General features: G+C 39.2%; 1 non-coding gene across 1 annotated transcript; it reads right to left on the bottom strand.

Moving 5' to 3' along the window:
• Positions 1-1,328: 1,328 nt before the first annotated feature.
• Positions 1,329-1,435, bottom strand: LOC124993844 (U6 spliceosomal RNA). The gene has a single exon (XR_007110362.1). It is a non-coding gene; the product is annotated as a U6 spliceosomal RNA (small nuclear RNA).
• Positions 1,436-16,836: the final 15,401 nt, after the last annotated feature.

Raw genomic sequence — 16,836 nt, forward strand, 5'->3', positions numbered from 1 at the left:
TTCTACTTTCTGACCCCTGCAGACCTCAGTCATGTAGGACAACGAGGACTGAGACAGAAGTACAGGTAAGCATATCATTCCAAGAAGTTCTCCATCATCAAGAGCCCCCGTTCCCCAAAGAGAAAGACTGCCAGGCCTAGATGATTTCACACGGGGCTACAGCAAACTTTGAAAAGCAGATCATTTCAATATTGCTTAAAATACACAGAGATCATAAAGGAAAACCTCCTAATTAGTTCTATGAAGCAAATTGAAAATTGACGTAATGCCCCCTCAGAAAGAAAATTGATGTAAAAATGATAAAGATCACATACGATGAAAGAAAGACAGATCCCCATCTTGCTTCCAAATACCGAGGAGAAAAATTCTACGTAAAATATTATCACACAGACTCCAATAGCATATTAAATGAAATACAGAATGATCAGGTAGGGCCTACTCCAGGATGGCAAGACTCCTTCAAAGCTAGGAAATTCATTAATATTAATTATTAGATCTATATTTTTTAAAAGGATGTGGTCACTTCCTTTGATTCTGATAAGAAATCTGACAAAAGTCAATAACCGTGACTGATTTTTTAAAAAACTGTTAAGATAAAAATCAAAAAGTTATTTCTCCACATAATTACATACATACACACGCACACACCACACACACAAAGAGAGTTAATCCCAAAGCTAATATCTCTTTTAATGGCAAAGCACTAGAGTTATTCCCACAAAAGCCAAGAATAAAAGATTTACTGGAATCAATTCAATTAAGTAAGAGAAGTATTTAAAAGCATAAGAATACTTTTTTATAAGAATTTACAAGAGTTATGTCATATTATATATACATATATATATACATGTGTCATGTGTCTCTTTAGTTGTCATATATATATATATATATATATATATATACACATATATGTGTGTGTGTGTGTTTGTGTATGTTTATATGTATACATGCCAAAAGGAAGTTCATGGTAAAAATACCATTAACAATAAAAGAATTTTCTGAATTGGCAGGATATAAAATTAATACAGATAAATAGTCTTTCTACATGCAATCATTAACCAGTTAGAATTATTTTGGAAGAAAACTCCGATGTACAATTGCAGGAAAAAAGAGACAAAACAGGAATAAATTTAACAGGAAATATGCAATAGTCATATGAAAAAAATCTTTACTCCAAAGAATCTGCTATCCAAATATATATATATATATTTTTTTATTGTATACAAATGGGATACATGTTGTTTCTCTATTTGTACATAGAGTCAAGGCATACCATTTGTGTAATCATACGTTTACATAGGGCAATGATGTTTGATTATTTTTTTTTTAAAAATATGGAGCACTTCACGAATTTGCGTGTCATCCTTGCGCAGGGGCCATGCTAATCTTCTCTGTATCGTTCCAATTTTAGTATATGTGCTGCCGAAGCGAGCACCAAATATATATTTTTAAATAATACCCTATAAGTATTAAAAGAAAATATGGGTGAATTACTTTAAAACCTACAAGTAAAGAATTTTTTTAACTGTGAATCAAAATCACAAATTTATACATAAAATTTGGCGATGAATAAATTTTTTGAAAAGTCTTTTGCATGAAAGTATAAATGTCAGGAGACAAGTGAAAAACTAGGAAAGAATAGATGGAACTTACTTCACAGTCAAATGGTTTGTCTCCTTAACATAAGAAATCTAGAAAAAGAATAAGACTGAACATATCAAAATACCTGAACTCACAGTGCATCTAGCAAAAGAAATACAAACAGATGGAAAGTTCCTCAACTTCAGTCATAAATGGAGAAATGAACATCAAAACTACACTATGATACTTTTTTTCTCTCTCATCAAATTGACAAGTCAAAATTTTGGCAATTATTTTTTTAGTAAGGCTATGGAGAAATAAGTGGTGCTGTATACTGTAGTTAGGAGGAAAATGATATAACTTCCTTGGAGGACAACTCATCACTGTCTGTCAAGATCACAACTGTGTTTACTTTTGACCCAGGAATTCCAAGGAAATAATTGCACAAGGTACATACTAGCAATTTTTAAAAAAGGAAACAAGTTACATATCCACTAATAGGAGAATGGTTGAATAGACTCTGGTACTTCCACAAGATGGAAAACTGGCCCAGTGTGGTGGCTGGCACATGCCTATAATCCCAGCAACTTGGGAGGCTGAGGCCGGAGGATCACAAGTTCAAAGCCAGCCTCAGCAACTTGTTGAGAACCTAAGCACCTTAGCAAGACCCTGTCTCAAAATGAAAAATAGAAATATAAAGGGCTAGGGGTGTGGCTCAGTGACTAAGCACCTAGGGTTCAATCCCTGGTACCAAAAAAAAAAAAAAAAAAAGAAAAAGAAAAAATACAGAAAGGGTGTGGCTTTTTGAGAAATGATTAAGTAATGAGGACAGAGCACTCAGTGTATTAGCACCCTCATTAAAGAGACCTGGAGGAGGGAGGTTATTAGTTCCTGCCACCATGTGAGAACACAGCTAGATGTCACCAACTGTGAAGAATGAGCCCTCATTATATACCAAATCTTCTGGTGCCCTGAAGTTAGACTTCCCAGACTCCAGGACTATGAGGAATAAATTTCTGTTGTTTATAAGTTACTCAGTCTAAGGTATTTTATTATAGCAGCCAAAATGGACTGAGATATATAAGATAGAAAAAAGATGAAGAAAGACCATCTATACAATCAAAGGGGGAAAAAGTCACAAATTAATCTAATTGCAAATTTAGTAATAGTAACCACACAGAGAAATAATAACCACACAGAGAAAGCAATTTCAACTAAGTCTGGAAATTAGCTCTTTGTATTTCTTTGGTGGGATATAAATTGCTCCTCCACTTATTGTGGGGGTCACCTCCTGATAAACTCATTATAACTTGAAAATACTGAAATACACCTAAACCGCCCAATGTGACATCTTAGCCACACACAGCACTGTGCAGTATCTGCATTTTGCTTTCAAAATCAAGTGACTGACTGAGAGTTGTGGCTCCCTGCCACTGCCCAGCATCACATATGGCTAGCCTGGGAAAAGATCAAAATTCAAAATACTAAGTATGATTTCTGACAAATGTGTGGCACTTTCATGTCATCATAAAGTCAAGAAATCAAAAATCAAACTATCAGGCTGGGGAGATAGCTCAGCTGGTAGAGTGCTTGCCTCGCAAGTACAAGGCCCTGAGTTCGATCCCAGTACCGCAAAAAAAAAAAATCAAACTATCCTAAGTGATCATTTGTAATCTGTGATAAAAATTCCATTCATTCAGTTGGATTTTTTTAAAATTATGATATAATAAATATCTACCTTAATGTTAGATTCTCAGCATAAGAGAAAAGTTAAAAGTATAAATCCAATTATAATATTAACTATTATTACAAAACCATGGTTTTAAATAATATATGTGCATGTACATGCACACACACACACACACACACACACACACACACAATCTAGCTCTGCCTATTAAAAGAGAAAAAAATTGTAGTGGAAACAAATATTACTAGAGCCAGATTGTGGTTCCTAAATGCCTTTCTGGTATTTGAGAAACCAGGGCTTCTTAAAGAAATTACTCACTCCAGGTTTGGGGCAAGGAATAAACAGAGCAGGTTTGAGATTTCTCATTCTTGCAGGAAACAAGGAAGCTTTGAAAGATCAGTGGGAGCACATCAAAAAGATATATCAATTTGAAGGGCCCATGACTGGCTAAAATCAGCCAATTCAAACATGAAAAAGAAAAATGGTTATAAGAACAGATTAAAGACGTTTATAAGAATGATACCCCCCAAATAAAAAAACAAACCAGGTATGTCCCCACTGGAGGTGGTATTTCCCCAATTCCTTGTTCTAAAGTTTGGTAAAGGTAGCAATCATTTATCCTGACTCTCCTGACAGAACTGTATTTCAGGATAACTAAATACCCCCAGTTGATGAGAGAAAGCAGTTCTTTACAGAATAATTCCAGCTAACAAATGTAGAAATAGTTGGCTAAATGAAATAGTTGGTTTAGTTAAGGATCATCAGTGAACACTAAAACCATTAGACAAAAATATGATGGTGTGCAGGTGTTCCAAGGGCTAACGCAGCATCCACAGATTGCCCACTGGTGGCAGGGGCAAAACCATAACTGCTCAAAGGAGGGATCAGCTGTCAGCACTTGATCCTAGTGACTAATCGAAACATCACTTAAACTTGAACGACCAGAGTTATGATGCCATCTATGGGACCCCAGGTACAATACCATCTATGAAATGCACTTGCCTACAAGGTTTAACCTGAATCTAATGAGTTCTTTAGGCATAACTTTTAGTTTGCAGGAAACCCAGTACAGCAGAGGTGAAAACAAGCTAAATTACCACTACAATGCAAAAAGAAAACAGCAATTAATTTAACAAGACAATGTCATGGGAAAAAAGAACAGGGAAGAACAATTCTAGATTGAAATAAATCTAGAAGACATAATAGTCAAATCTAATTCACAAGTCCTTGGTTGGCCCTTGATTCAAACAAGGAGATTTTGGGGGGACAATTCTAAGAAATACATATGGATTGGTTTCAAACTGCATTTTCAAACTAATGTTGGTTTTGTTAAGTGTTTGTTATGGACTGAGTTGTATGCTCCCAAAATTCATATGTTGAAATTCTAACCCTCAGTATTTCAGAATGTAACTCTATTTGGAGATAAGGCCTTTAAGGAGGCGATTAAGGTAAAATGAACTATCTAGGGAGGGTTCTAATCCAATTTGACTATTGTTCTTAGAAAAAGAGGAAATTTGGACACAGAGATTTAGATAAAGACAGAGGTACAGCCATGTGAGAACACAGCAAGAAGGTGACTAACTGCAAGCCACTGAGAGAGGCCTTGGAAAATACCAAATCTACCAATACCTTGGTCTTGGACTTCCAGTGTCCAGAAATTTTAAAAATTAAATGTCTGTCATTTAAGCTACCTGGTCTGTGGTATTTTGTTATAGCAGCTCTAACAAACTAACACAGTGTGATAATGATGTTGGGGTTACATAGTATGTTACTCAGCTTTCATTACTATAACAGAATACCCAAGATAGCAAAAGGAAGAAAGGTTTATTTTGGCTCATAGTCACTTGACCTGGTTACCTTAGGGACTGTGGCAAGGTAGAACATCATGTCAGAAGCATGTGGCAGAGAAGACTGCTCACCTCATGGTGATCCAGAAGCAAAGAGAGAAAAACAGAAAGGGTCCAGGGCCCCACCCCAACTCCAGGCCATGCCCTCAATGACCTAACTTCCTTCCACTAGACCCCACCTCTTACAGGTTCCACCGCTTCCCATGCACCACAGGCTGGTGACTAAGTCTTTATCACAAGGACCTTTGGAGGACATTCCAGACACAAACTATAGCATATCAGAAAAAAAAAAAAAATTAGAGACTTCTGATGAAATTTTTAAGTGAGAAATACCATAATGTCTATAAATTTTAAACCCTTAACAAATAAATGAAGAAAAGGTGATAAAATGTTAATTGTGAAATTCAGGTGTTCAGTAATATGGGTATTATCTTTCTACTTCTCTGTGACTTGAAAGTCATCATAAAACATCAAAATGAAAAGAAAGGAAATCTTTAAGTACAGCTTAAAGACAGTGAGCACCAGGCTGGATATACAAGAAGCAGGGACACAGAAAAGGAGAGACCAGGAGAAAGGGGCCCTTACAGGAGAGTCCAGCCTGTTTCAAGGTTGAATTCAAGGCCTCCATCTTTTAATACATCTGTACACATATTGGGTGAATAGAATTAAATTGCACATCAGAGGAATTATCAATGGCAAGACTGAGAGAGGAGAATAATTAAAAATGAATTTGGGTTAGTAGTAAAACATTACTAATTTCAGTCGCTTACATGAACTGCTAAACATTTAAATATAAATACTGTTCAGCATAATAATAATTATGCATAAAACTGAAAAAATGCAGTTGGAAATATACAATTAATTTAAAATGTCATAATAATTAAAAGAGCTTTTCAATATGTAGCCAAATTCCTGATATTGGATAGGCAGTTACTAGTCTGAGCTAAGACTGTTTGATTCTCTGTCATAACAAATTTAACAGCCTTAACACATTTCTTCATGTCAATCAATCAACAAACATTGAGAACTTCCTTTGCAAAACTTCTATGCTAGGCATCATGGTTGTTACAAAGAAGAAACTTTGGGAGTTTAGAATCTAGTTACAAATTTTACATCCGAACCAAAATAATGTAAACAATAATGTAAACCATAAGAGTGAATGACTGGTATAGACAAGTTTATAGAAGAGTCATTTTTATCAGGTAAAAGGAGAAGGAAGTTGTTGTGTAGATGAAGCAAGGATATCTAATCTCAGAGCAAGAAGATAGACCTAAATAATATAAAAGCACTGTGGAGGTTGTAACGACTGTTGACAGGCAGGCCCTATGGAGGGTTGTGATGGCAGTGTTAATCCTCACATCCGGTCTCCCATGCTCTTAGGCAACACCTCAGAAACATGATGGGACCTTCAGGTATGCCTAGGCTGAATGTTGAAAAGCATATATTATAGGGGGAAAAAACATGGATGTAGATGATGTCATAGATCAAAGAAAGGTAGAATAAAAGTCTCAGTAAAAGAGAGGGCTATTTCTTCACGTCTCCACCTCTCCCCAAAGGGATTGATGTACTTAATTTGCTCCCTTGCTCAGACAGAGAAAGCAGTCCATGCAAATGTCTGATGTTCTTGTAAAAGTGGATATGGAAGCCATGACCCTGGTGGGGCTGGACAGTGACAGGATGTCAGACTCTGGCCTCCAAATGTCCTTCTCAAAACAGACACACATTTTCTTTGCCTTATCCAATTGAAGCTACTCTTCCAGAGTACCTGAGAGAAGGTTTCAAAAAGGGAGAGATGATCTGAGGTACGAGTAACTAAGAGCATGTAGAATTCTCCAAGGGAGAAAAACACAATCAAACTATACGTGTGGCCTCCACATCTCCATTTGTCTCCCAATAAGACCTTTCCCCATCCCTCCTACCAACCCAGTCTACCTCCTGCCCACCCCACAGCACTATCTGCCTAGAGACTAATGCCAACAGGGAGTTTCCATGCCAGGCTAAGCCCAACATGACCTCCATTACTGATTGTGTAAAGCAGCACCATAAGTCCAAGCCTCCCAGGTCAATGCTGGGCACCTAGATCCCTCTTCTTTTGTGACTTTAATTTGTCCAAATTTTCCACCCTTCCCATTCTCCTACTCCAAATGGCCTCCATTCTGCTCCATAGGTCTCATGATTTTTCATCGGCAAAAATCCCTTTTATTTTTAAATTTTTCTTTAAATCACTGGTTTTCAAAGTGTGGGCCTGGACCTGCCACATCACATCACTTAAAAACTTGCTAGTTCTCCCTCTGCTGTCATCTGGACATGTTTTATGTCAATTCATTTAGAAATAAAAGCCAACATATGAAGGGGGGGGGGCGGTCCAGAGAAGAGAGTGATTATGTAAGGAACACCACATCATTGACCCTAGCAAAACTTACCCCACCTCTACTCTAGTGGGAGTTAGGAACCAGTGCCAGAAGCAAGCTGTTTGTTACTAGTGTACATTAAGAGAAGACCAGAAACTAGAGTGAAGGTCTAGAGGTATATAATAAATTAACTGTGATTTCATGTCTGATTAGTATAATAATTTTTATTTTATTTATTTTTAAATTTTATTTTGTATTTTTTAAATTTTATTATTATTTATTTATCTACTTAGCAGAGCTGGGGTTTGAACCCAGGTCCTTAGTCATGTTAGGCCAGTGCTCCACCACTGAGCTATATTCCCAGATCCTAATAAATTTTTAAATGGAACCTGACAAATAATTGGGGGATTAATCCTCAGACCCTATCCTAGACCTAATGAATCCAAATCTTTGGGGCCGGCTATCAGTGCTGCACTGTAACAAGCCCTCCAAGCATTTCAGTAGTGGATGAGGCACCTGGCCAGGCCTCTCCTCCCAAGATCTGTGAGGAGCAGCTGATCCACTGCCTTGATCTCTACAGGGACCCAGCTCCCTTCTTGCATATTAATTAAAATAACCTCTCCTAAAATAGTAAAGAAACCATCTTTTCTACCTTTTATCTTCACCTCTAACTTCTAATATACATACACACAGACTTTACTCATGAATCATGCTATCTGAATTTATTAGCACTAATTCTTTTTTCTTATCCTAAAATGATGATCTCATGTCTTTTTTCTTTTTATTTTGCATGTTTTCAGTTTATAAAATTTTAAGCTGAGAATTCTCAAATATATATATTTATATAAAGTATGACATGTATGTCCATAGTGATCTATTTTATATAGTATAAAAACTAAGAATAGAAATTAAGTTAAAATGATAAAATAAAAGGTGAGGTATTGCCAAGTGTGTGGCACACACCTGTCATCCCATCAGCTTGGGAGATTGAGGCAGGAGGATTGCAAGTTGAAGGCCAGCCTCAGCAACTTAGCAAGGTCCTATCTCAAAAAAAAAAAAGGGTGAGGTATTTTCTTTATGCATTCCAATGACTTGTCTTGTGCAAATCATTTTGGAGATACCAGTCTTGAAGGAGTTGAGACATTGTGAGGTCTGAGATTCCACTTTAAATTTCTGAATCTACTAAACTAATATCACCAGAGACACAGGCTTCTGGACTAGGGATCTAAATTAGATTTTTGCAGTGGTGTCACATTAAATATTTAACAAGCAGATCACCAAGAAAAATCCCCAGTTTGAAGCATTGGTCAATGCCAGTGGTGTAAATACTCCCACTGTGGCTAATTTCAAGCTACCTATATGACATTGCTGAACATGGAGTTTGGAAAAAGATGTGCATCCCTGAGATTCACAGACCAGTATAAGCCAACTCCAGCTGTTAATTCTTGTACCCAAAGCTTCTTGATTAAGGTCTACTTTTCAGTTAATTCCCTTTCTTCTAAGGAACTAATTTTCTAATTAAGCATTTTCTAATTAACTTGCTCCCTTTTAATTTTTCAAAGCCCCTCCTATGGCTGGGATGGATCCTTAGTCTTTGGGGTATGGGGACAGGTATGACAGAGGAGCCAGGTAGGTCTGGAAACCAGGTGGATATCTGGGATTTGTCCACTTGGGATCAGCAGTAGTGGGGGAGAGAGAAGCAGTGATGGCTAAGCCCTGGAAATCAACACATGGGCTTGTGTCAAGACAGGGGCTTATGTAAAATTCACCCAGCCTATATATAGGGGAACTGGGATTCAGGTGTCTCCAAAAGCCATGTCTTTCAACTCCAGCAGCATCTGCCTACCTGCCTCCCTGTTCCCCTCCCCAAATGCAAACCCCAAACCTGACAGTAGTGAGTATATAGGAGCCAAATGAAAGGTTTTTTAAAATGTTAATTAATATAAATATTTGTTGACATGGAATAAGCATTTAGTAGGTCCCAGGCACTGTTCCAAGTGCTTTATAAGATAGATAATATTAATATCTTGATTGGACAGATGAGGAAACTGTTGTGGAGTGGTCAGACAACTTGCCCAAGGTCCCATATCTAGTAAAAAGTAAAATTTGCATTTGAGCCCACCCAGGCTGACCGCAGAACCCATGATCATAACATAATGACTGGTGATAAACTCCCTCACTCTACTCTTCAATAATGTCTTTGGGGCATCTGGTAGAGATAGGCTTTGCCTGGGGTAGAAAACCCAGAGAAGTGTGTCCCTGTCCTCAAGATGCTTTCAAAAAGCTTACAGGCTCCTTAAGAAACTAAGACTAATGCAAATGAAGTAATTAGAAAATCTTAGCAGACAGCCTGTAATTAGCTGTAATGTAGTATCCCCCATGGCTAAGAAAAGTGCTTCCTGGTAGAGGCCCTGAGACCTAACCCCTACCTCCAGAGCTATAATCACTCTTTTAAAAAACCAGAATCTAGGTCAGACGGGGCCCTGGGCCTGCAATCTGGTACTGTAATTTTCTCTCCCAAGGAATCCCACCTGACCAAATGGCATATCCATAAAATAGCTGCATAAAGATGCATTGTATGCAGGTTTTTTCCATTTTTCTCAAACTAATGAGAATATATTTTTAAACCTCTAAGTTCCTGTATCTCAAGTCCCTCAAAAGCCCTGAGGTGCAGCCTTTGGCCCCATCATCTTGGCTGGGTTGAATCCATTCTTCCGGTTTGCCCATTGCAGTCCATTCTGTACAGAAAACTCAATCCCTAAAGCAAGAGGAACTTTAAAAATCCGAGCTTGTTCCCATTTTTGTCACTGTGTAACCAACTACCCCAAAACTTAGTGACTTAAAACAGCAATCATGTTATTACTATTTATTATTCCCATAGGTGACAAATTCTTAAGTGGGGGAGTGTATTTGTTTGCATAACAAAATACTACAGTTACAAACTAATTTAACAAGATTTGGAAATACGTTTTCTCACAGTTCTGGAGGGTCGAAGTCCAAGACTGCAGTACTGGCAGAGTTGGTTTCTTGAGAGGCCCTTCTCCTTGACTTCTTCTCCCTGTGTCTTCGCATGCCCTCCGTGTGTCTCCATCCAAATCTCCTCTTCTAATAAGGACACTAGTCATATAGGATTAGAGCCTACTCATAGGACGTCATTTTACCTTCACCACCTCTGTAAAGCCCTGTCTCCAAATACGGTAATGTTCTGAGGTACAGGGGTTTATGATTTCAATATATGAGTTTTGGTAGGGGTGAGGGGTCAAAATTCAGCCCACAATAGTGAATTTTATTTGCTCCTACATGACATTCACTGATGTCATTCAATGGGACTCAAATGGTGAGATGGTATAGTCTGGAGAGTCTAAAATATCTTTAATTATAAGTCTGGTGCTTCATGGGGATGATTGAAAGTTGAGGTCAGTGTGACTGTTGATGAGTGTTGTCACGTGGCCTCTCCATCCTGGCTATCTGGGACAGTCAGATATTACACATGGTGGTGGCTCCCATGAAAGCCCAGGCTTGACATTTTATAACCTAGCCTCAGAAGTCACATAGCATCTCTTCCACCATGCTTGATTTTACAAAGCAGTCACAAACATGCTCATGTTTGAGGGGAGTGGATAGGGACCACACCTCTCAGAGGAAGGAGTCTCAGAGAAATTTGGGGCATTTTCTAAATTCCTGCAAGCCATGTACAGTTTGGATGAACTTCATGTCACCCACGAAGTTTCCTGCCACTCACTCACCTTCACTCAGAGGTCCAGGAACACCACAGTCACTCACGACCCTCTGGTTCCTCTCTTTTCCTGAGGGCGGATGGAGGTGACCAGGTCCATAAAAATTGAATGATGGGGCTGGGGTGGTGGTTCAGTGGTAGAATGCTTGCCTGGCATGTGTGAGGCCTTGGGGTTCCATCCTTAGTACTGCATACAAGTAAATAAAACAAACATCCATTGACAACTAAAAAAATTTAAAAAAATAAAAATAAAAAAAACACACTGAAAGTTTCTTTCAGGGCCCCACCTGTGGTTTGATCTCACTGATCCTTCAGATTCTTTCCCAGTGGTCCAAATACTCCAACTTTGGCACTATGGACCCTTCCTCCCTAACTTGACTGCAGAGCCTGTCATAGAAAGTCCTGACTTCCTACAGTCTCCTTTCCTACCCCATCTCCTTATCATGTTCTGGAATATGTTTTGTGCTGCCTGAACTATTTTCCTGGACTCAGACCACTCCCTACTGCACCTCAGAGCTACCACTTTGTATCTGGCATGCCACTTACCCTCCTCCCATCTCAGCCCCCTTTTTTCTTGTTGACATAAAAACGGGAATTTGGGTATATGTGTCCCAGATGGGGCAGGCCTACCAGAAACCTATTTACCAGAGGACTGGAAAGTCCAGGAGAGTGGTCTTCCTAAGAGAATCCAGTATGAGGCCCTCTGTAGTGAAACAAAGTCTAGGTTCTCAGAATCTCTTCTCCTGTCAGATCCCAAAGGGCATATGTCACCTGGATCTATCCTAGCTCTTATCCTTCAGACAATCTGAATTCAGGACCCTGATGAGAGTCAGGGATTTGAAGAAAAACTAAATATCTGTTCCCCTCCCTGTTTAAGCCTCCTTATAACTTCATGAATCACTAGAAGGGGGGTTCTTCCCTTCTCCATGGACACCAGTGACGCCATCCTGTGAGATTTCCGTTTTTACCAACATAAAATCCAAGCAGACTGACCCACCCTCCTGGTGGGAACTCCAAGAAATAGCTGGTAGAAATGGTTCAAGAGCAGGAAGCCTATCAAGCTTATCAAGGCAAAGGGGGGTATAATTTGAAATATAAAAGTAATCATCCTCCTCTTACAGCTACAGGGGAGGCCTGGGAAACAGGCAACGACAGAATGTTACCACCTTATTCCTTCTTACTTTCCTCTCCTTCAGCATCCTAGGGTGTGGGATGACCTCACAGGCAAGGCCTCTGCTGGCCCAGAGTGTCTTTCTTGGCATATTACAACAAACTCTCTCCACAAGGCCCAGTTGAGAAGGCATGCATTCTTACTTAGATCTTAGAACCTCACACACTAGGATTTTGCTGAACTAAAATTCTTCATTCGTAAAATAAAAGTTGTACCACCTACTCATTAACTTCAAAGAGTTGTTTTAAGAACCAATTTTTTGGTTGGTTGGTTGGTTGAGTTTTTGGTTGGTTTGGTTTGCAGTACTGGAGATTAAACCAGGGGTGCGCCACCATTGGGCTGCATCCTCAGCCCTTTTTTGTTTGTTTGTTTATTTGTTTATTTTGAGACAGGGTCTCACTATGTTACCCAGACTGGCTTCTGACTTGTGATTCTCTTGCCTTAGACTCCTGAGTGGATGGGATTACAGGCCTGCAACACCACACCTGTCTGAACCAAATTTTAAAATGAGTTAAAGTAGTATCACTACATAAACATAAGTATTCTAATTCCCATTGGTCTTTGACTATCTCCTTTGTGACTTCAAAGGGAGGGTACAGAACAAAAACTTCTAGCCTTCATCTCCACCTGTATGTGTATCTCCATGCATGCTATAAGCCTTTTGAATGTAGGAACAGTGTCTTATCCACCTTCACATTCTCCAATACACCAACTGTAGTGCCTCAGAAATTATTGGGGCTTAATCAATCATTAATTAACAACTTAATATAAAATCTCCCTACCCTCATCAGGAAGCATCTCTCAAATTCATAACCTGCCACCCTATCTCTTCTCTAAATTAAATCACAGCATTAATCCTTCATTAATTTGCAATCACCTCTATGGGACTGTAATACATTCTTCTTAACTTGGCATGAGTCTATGTCATTTACCAGCAAATGTCTTTGTTACCAGGGGTCATGAGTCTGAATCATCATTGTCTTGCTCCTGTGCACAGAGGATCCATAAGGTTTAGATGCAGAGATCCTGGGCTTGCTCTTAGATGTCTGCAGATTGATAGATCTGGGTGCTGCTGGCTGCCTCTGCAGAGACACCTGTTAATTCAAGCTAACTGAAGATCATTTGATAAGAGGACCAGGGTCAGGGCTGGGAGTGTGGCTCAGTGGTAGAGCGTTTGCCTAGCACACCTTAGGCACTGGGTTTGATCCTCAGCACCACATCAAAATAAATAAATAAAATATGGTATTGCGTCCATCTACAACTAAAAAAATTTAAAAAACATCCTCAGAGAAAGGCACATTGTCGAGGCTGGCCCCACTATGACCAGGGGTGATAGCCCTGAGGTTTGCAAAGTGAGCATAAACTGAGCACTACCACTCTTCTTGCAAATGCAGCTCACTCATGCTATCCTTTCCAGTTTTTGTTTAAGATGTCAGCCAGAGTAACTCACTCTTTCTTATGCTGGAAATTAGAGGGATATTTCGGGGGAGGTGGACTTGGGCCCATTTGGAGGGTCTTATAAAAATCCTACTTTGTTCAAAAGGTTCAGGTTAAAATAAGAGCTCCCTGAGAATTCGCCTAATCAAATGTACTATGCAGATATGGCTGCCCAGGTCTATAAAAAAGACCTGGGCTGCTTCTGAGATGTGTAACCTGTAGAAAGAAAATAACTGAAAGACCCTGGTTAGACCAAATGACTCTGCCCTCCAGGGGAAAATTATGGGTGAGTCATGACTATGCACCCAGACTCATTTGCATAGGACTAGAAGGTCCAAGTGGTCAAGACACGCTAATTGGGTGCTAATCTACTTCCTGTATCTAGACTCTACATTAGTGACATGGGAGAAATTCCCTACCTGGATGACTCACAGGTACCTCAAACTCACCATGTTCAAAGATGAACTCAACATTTCCATCTCCCAAATATCATTCTTCTATGTTCTCTCTCTCAGTTGGTGGCCTCTCATATACCGAGCCATCCAAGTCAGAAGCCTAGAAGTCATTCTTGACCCGTTGCTTATTTTTCACCACCACCTATCAAGTTCCCAAGCCCCTAAATTTCTGGAATCTTGTCCCTTCTTCACATTCCCAATGTCCCTGCTCAGATTGAAACTTTCAGCACCTCTCACCTGGAATACTGCCATTGCCTCCATTAACCCTTAAAATGATCCACCTAAAACTCAAATCTGAACTTGATGTTTTTCCCCTAAGTCATATCTATAGTTCCCCTAATCTTACAACAAAGTACAAAGATGCTTAATTATGCTTCCTCTGGTTCACAGGGTCCTCCTCAAATATAGGCACTGCCTGTGTCATCAGTTTCATCCGCTTCATTTACTTTTGCACTTTATACATCTGTCACCACAGATTAGTCATTGTTTTTGCTTTGGCATTTGCCTGGAGGAAGCCAGGTGCTATCAAAAAGGTTTTCTGCTCTTGGGGTTTCTTTTGTCTTTGCCTGTTGGCAATTCCAGACTGCAGCCCTCTCTAACACCCTGTAGTTCGGGATATATTAGAAGTAAAAGGACCCAGGAAAGGTACCAAGGTGTGATTCTACAAGTCCTGAGGTGCCAGCAATTCGCCTCTTCCCTCTCACTTTTCACATTCATCTTTTGTTTGTTATATCCAGGAGTTTTTAGTTATAAGAAGTAAGACTAGTGAGAAATGGGGCTATTCAATCTTGACTAGAACTAGAGTCCATCAATTAAGTTTTACTGAATAAATAAAGAGACTGTTTGAGAAACACTCAGGGACCGGATCAGTTGGGCATTTTGAAGGATGTACAACTCCTCTATTTTGGAACATGTGAGAGAGAGGGTTCCTCAAGGGAACCCTGCTCTGGGTTCTCTGCATATCAGAATGATAAAGAGTTATTATCTATCAGCTCCTAGGAAAGATTTGAACCTGTAGGTCACAATAAAAACCTATAAAACTGAGCACTATCTTCTAAAGAACTAGTGGAGAGAAAGAGTGGGCTGAAGTAAATCAGTCTGTGTTGTACAAAAATTCCAGAGCTCACCATCAAAATAATCAGTTCAACATTTACCTAAGGTCAAAAACAGCACTAGACCACATGTGGAGGAACTCTGTTTACTGCTCTTGTTTGAGGAGTCCCCCCCCAAAAAAATCTTCAAAGAGTCTTCAGTTGAAGTCCTAAAATGATAATAGCCACACCTGTCTAGCTACTAACAGAAGAGTCTTCAAACTGGCTGCTTCAGAGCTTTGGGCCAACAGTACGGAGCAGCCTTTAAGTAGACAAGAAAATGAGAAGAAGCTATAAGAAAAGAATGGGGAAGGCACAGTTTGGGAGATCCCCTCTTATACTCAAGAATAGGTTATTTACAAGATCCCTTCTTCCTCATCTTAGCCCCTGTTCTCTGGCTGGAGTGGTTTGTTGGAAAGGACGGTAATGGGAGAATTAGTTAATAAGTTCTTAGAGAGGCCATGAACCTCCACATCCAAACAACCAAAGATTGCATCTCACTTTTCAGCCAATGACCTAAGAGTTTTATGGTGGGGAATCCTGAATGTGGTGGGAAATACACTGAATTAAAATGAACACAGTGTCCATCTGCTGTTTTAAATCTCAAATTGGAGTTATAGAGGTGATCGTGGCCAAAGATCTGCTCATACAGATCTGCTCTTCTTCCTTCTTTCTGTGCTTTATACAGTTGTGGTAGACAGAGATGGCAAGGGAATATCTCTCTAAACTAAGCATTTTTATGGGATGAATTGGGGAAGACTACAGGCCTATCAACACAGATGAGCTTATGAAGGACTTAGTGCTGGATGAAAAAGAAGTCCAAGAGCACCCTGAGATGATTGGGTATGCCCCAGATAGAAAGGAGCTACTCTAAGTTTTAGTCATAGAAATGGAATCCTTCACAGCTATAGCTGGATTCAGGGACCAGCTTTTAAGACTAAATAATGGGAATATTCTGTTTCTACTGACTTGCAACAGAACAGTTTAGACAACAAAACACACTCTATTTTTTAGAACTTTATAGCTATACACAGGAGTTGGGTCATCCCAACACACTCATACAAGCAAGGAATTCAATTTCAGTTCATAATCCCCTTTTCCCTCACCCTTTCCCCTCCTCTCCTCCCTCTCCTCTCCCATTCTCCTTCTTCTACTAGACTTCCTTTTACTCATTTATTAATTTATATTTGACTGGTTCTTTATGGTATCCTATCCTTTCCTCCCCCTTTCCTTTATTTTACTCTAGCTTCTGCATATGAGAGAAAATATTTGACTTTTGAGTTTCTGAGTTTGACTAATTTCACTTAGCATACTTTTCATTTCCATCCTTTATCAGCAAATGCCATAATTTCATTCTTTTTATGGCTGAGTAGAACTCCATTGTATGTATATATCACACTTCATTAATCCATTCATCTATTGATGGGCATCTGGGTTGATTTCATAATTTAGCCATTGTGAATTGCGTTACTATAAA

The sequence above is a fragment of the Sciurus carolinensis genome, chromosome 9, assembly GCF_902686445.1.
Source record: "Sciurus carolinensis chromosome 9, mSciCar1.2, whole genome shotgun sequence".
NCBI classification, from domain to species: Eukaryota; Metazoa; Chordata; class Mammalia; order Rodentia; family Sciuridae; genus Sciurus; species Sciurus carolinensis.